The following is a 4,929-nucleotide window of genomic DNA, read 5'->3' on the forward strand; positions in this document are numbered from 1 at the left end:
TTTTGCTATGTAGTTCTACCAGGAATGTGTTAACATGCAAAAACTGTCTATTTCAACTAATTTCGTCCATCCGATACGAACTTTGTACTTTGCTATGTAGTTCTACCAGGAATGTGTTACCATGCAAAAATTGTCTATTTCAACTTACTTCGTCCATCCGATACTAACTTTGTACTTTGCTATGTAGTTCTACCAGGAGTGTGTTACCATGCATAAACTGTCTATTTCAACTAATTTCGTCCATCCGATACTAACTTTGCACTTTGCTATGTAGTTCTACCAGGAATGTGTTACCATGCAAAAACTGTCTATTTCAACTAATTTCGTCCATCCGATACTAACTTTGCGCTTTGCTATGTAGTTCTACCAGGAATGTGTTACCATGCAAAAACTGTCTATTTCAACTTACTTCGTCCATCCGATACGAACTTTGTACTTTGCTATGTAGTTCTACCAGGAGTGTGTTACCATGCAAAAACTGTCTATTTCAACTAATTTTGTCCATCCGATACGAACTTTGTATTTTGCTATGTAGTTCTACCAGGAATGTGTTACCATGCAAAAACTGTCTATTTCAACTAATTTCGTCCATCCGATACGAACTTTGTACTTTGCTATGTAGTTCTACCAGGAATGTGTTACCATGCAAAAACTGTCTATTTCAACTAATTTTGTCCATCCGATACGAACTTTGTACTTTGCTATGTAGTTCTACCAGGAATGTGTTACCATGCAAAAACTGTCTATTTCAACTTACTTTGTCCATCCGATACTAACTTTGTACTTTGCTATGTAGTTCTACCAGGAGTGTGTTACCATGCATAAACTGTCTATTTCAACTAATTTCGTCCATCCGATACTAACTTTGCACTTTGCTATGTAGTTCTACCAGGAATGTGTTACCATGCAAAAACTGTCTATTTCAACTAATTTCGTCCATCCGATACGAACTTTGTATTTTGCTATGTAGTTCTACCAGGAATGTGTTACCATGCAAAAACTGTCTATTTCAACTAATTTCGTCCATCCGATACGAACTTTGTATTTTGCTATGTAGTTCTACCAGGAATGTGTTAACTTGCAAAAACTGTCTATTTCAACTAATTTCGTCCATCCGATACGAACTTTGTACTTTGCTATGTAGTTCTACCAGGAATGTGTTACCATGCAAAAATTGTCTATTTCAACTTACTTCGTCCATCCGATACTAACTTTGTACTTTGCTATGTAGTTCTACCAGGAGTGTGTTACCATGCATAAACTGTCTATTTCAACTAATTTCGTCCATCCGATACTAACTTTGCACTTTGCTATGTAGTTCTACCAGGAATGTGTTACCATGCAAAAACTGTCTATTTCAACTAATTTCGTCCATCCGATACTAACTTTGCGCTTTGCTATGTAGTTCTACCAGGAATGTGTTACCATGCAAAAACTGTCTATTTCAACTTACTTCGTCCATCCGATACGAACTTTGTACTTTGCTATGTAGTTCTACCAGGAGTGTGTTACCATGCAAAAACTGTCTATTTCAACTAATTTTGTCCATCCGATACGAACTTTGTACTTTGCTATGTATTTCTACCAGGAATGTGTTACCATGCAAAAACTGTCTATTTCAACTTACTTCGTCCATCCGATACGAACTTTGTACTTTGCTATGTAGTTCTACCAGGAGTGTGTTACCATGCATAAACTGTCTATTTCAACTAATTTTGTCCATCCGATACGAACTTTGTACTTTGCTATGTAGTTCTACCAGGAATGTGTTACCATGCAAAAACTGTCTATTTCAACTTACTTCGTCCATCCGATACTAACTTTGTACTTTGCTATGTAGTTCTACCAGGAGTGTGTTACCATGCATAAACTGTCTATTTCAACTAATTTCGTCCATCCGATACTAACTTTGCACTTTGCTATGTAGTTCTACCAGGAATGTGTTACCATGCAAAAACTGTCTATTTCAACTAATTTCGTCCATCCGATACGAACTTTGTATTTTGCTATGTAGTTCTACCAGGAATGTGTTACCATGCAAAAACTGTCTATTTCAACTAATTTCGTCCATCCGATACGAACTTTGTACTTTGCTATGTAGTTCTACCAGGAGTGTGTTACCATGCAAAAACTGTCTATTTCAACTTATTTCGTCCATCCGATACGAACTTTGTACTTTGCTATGTAGTTCTACCAGGAGTGTGTTACCATGCAAAAACTGTCTATTTCAACTAATTTCGTCCATCCGATACGAACTTTGTACTTTGCTATGTAGTTCTACCAGGAGTGTGTTACCATGCAAAAACTGTCTATTTCAACTAATTTCGTCCATCCAAAACGATTTTTGTGCTTTGCTATGTAGTTCTACCAGGAGTGTGTTACCATGCAAAAACTGTCTATTTCAACTAATTTTGTCCATCCGATACGAACTTTGTATTTTGCTATGTAGTTCTACCAGGAATGTGTTAACATGCAAAAACTGTCTATTTCAACTAATTTCGTCCATCCGATACGAACTTTGTACTTTGCTATGTAGTTCTACCAGGAATGTGTTACCATGCAAAAATTGTCTATTTCAACTAATTTCGTCCATCCGATACTAACTTTGTACTTTGCTATGTAGTTCTACCAGGAGTGTGTTACCATGCATAAACTGTCTATTTCAACTAATTTCGTCCATCCGATACTAACTTTGCACTTTGCTATGTAGTTCTACCAGGAATGTGTTACCATGCAAAAACTGTCTATTTCAACTTACTTCGTCCATCCGATACGAACTTTGTACTTTGCTATGTAGTTCTACCAGGAGTGTGTTACCATGCAAAAACTGTCTATTTCAACTAATTTTGTCCATCCGATACGAACTTTGTACTTTGCTATGTATTTCTACCAGGAATGTGTTACCATGCAAAAACTGTCTATTTCAACTAATTTTGTCCATCCAATACGAACTTTGTACTTTGCTATGTAGTTCTACCAGGAGTGTGTTACCATGCAAAAACTGTCTATTTCAACTAATTTTGTCCATCCGATACGAACTTTGTATTTTGCTATGTAGTTCTACCAGGAATGTGTTACCATGCAAAAACTGTCTATTTCAACTAATTTCGTCCATCCGATACGAACTTTGTACTTTGCTATGTAGTTCTACCAGGAATGTGTTACCATGCAAAAACTGTCTATTTCAACTAATTTTGTCCATCCGATACGAACTTTGTACTTTGCTATGTAGTTCTACCAGGAATGTGTTACCATGCAAAAACTGTCTATTTCAACTAATTTCGTCCATCCGATACGAACTTTGTACTTTGCTATGTAGTTCTACCAGGGGTGTGTTACCATGCAAAAACTGTCTATTTCAACTAATTTCGTCCATCCGATACGAACTTTGTACTTTGCTATGTAGTTCTACCAGGAATGTGTTACCATGCAAAAACTGTCTATTTCAACTAATTTTGTCCATCCGATACGAACTTTGTACTTTGCTATGTAGTTCTACCAGGAATGTGTTACCATGCAAAAACTGTCTATTTCAACTAATTTCGTCCATCCGATACGAACTTTGTACTTTGCTATGTAGTTCTACCAGGAGTGTGTTACCATGCAAAAACTGTCTATTTCAACTTATTTCGTCCATCCGATACGAACTTTGTACTTTGCTATGTAGTTCTACCAGGAATGTGTTACCATGCAAAAACTGTCTATTTCACCTTATTTCGTCCATCCGATACGAACTTTGTACTTTGCTATGTAGTTCTACCAGGAATGTGTTACCATGCAAAAACTGTCTATTTCAACTAATTTCGTCCATCCGATACGAACTTTGTACTTTGCTATGTAGTTCTACCAGGAATGTGTTACCATGCAAAAACTGTCTATTTCAACTAATTTTGTCCATCCAATACGAACTTTGTACTTTGCTATGTAGTTCTACCAGGAGTGTGTTACCATGCAAAAACTGTCTATTTCAACTAATTTTGTCCATCCGATACGAACTTTGTATTTTGCTATGTAGTTCTACCAGGAATGTGTTACCATGCAAAAACTGTCTATTTCAACTAATTTCGTCCATCCGATACGAACTTTGTATTTTGCTATGTAGTTCTACCAGGGGTGTGTTACCATGCAAAAACTGTCTATTCCAACTAATTTCGTCCATCCGATACGAACTTTGTATTTTGCTATGTAGTTCTACCAGGAATGTGTTACCATGCAAAAACTGTCTATTTCAACTAATTTCGTCCATCCGATACGAACTTTGTACTTTGCTATGTAGTTCTACCAGGAATGTGTTACTATGCAAAAACTGTCTATTTCAACTAATTTCGTCCATCCGATACGAACTTTGTACTTTGCTATGTAGTTCTACCAGGAATGTGTTACTATGCAAAAACTGTCTATTTTAACTAATTTCGTCCATCCGATACGAACTTTGTACTTTGCTATGTAGTTCTACCAGGAATGTGTTACCATGCAAAAACTGTCTATTTCAACTAATTTCGTCCATCTGATACGAAATTTGTATTTTGCTATGTAGTTCTACCAGAAGTGTGTTACCATGCAAAAACTGTCTATTTCAACTAATTTTGTCCATCCGATACGAACTTTGTATTTTGCTATGTAGTTCTACCAGGAATGTGTTACCATGCAAAAACTGTCTATTTCAACTAATTTCGTCCATCCGATACGAACTTTGTATTTTGCTATGTAGTTCTACCAGGGGTGTGTTACCATGCAAAAACTGTCTATTTCAACTAATTTCGTCCATCCGATACGAACTTTGTACTTTGCTATGTAGTTATACCAGGAATGTGTTACCATGCAAAAATTGTCTATTTCAACTAATTTCGTCCATCCGATACGAACTTTGTACTTTGCTATGTAGTTCTACCAGAAGTGTGTTACCATGCAAAAACTGTCTATTTCAGC

Source organism: Anopheles moucheti, unplaced genomic scaffold (assembly GCF_943734755.1).
Source record: "Anopheles moucheti unplaced genomic scaffold, idAnoMoucSN_F20_07 putative_Y_10, whole genome shotgun sequence".
Classification (NCBI taxonomy): Eukaryota; Metazoa; Arthropoda; class Insecta; order Diptera; family Culicidae; genus Anopheles; species Anopheles moucheti.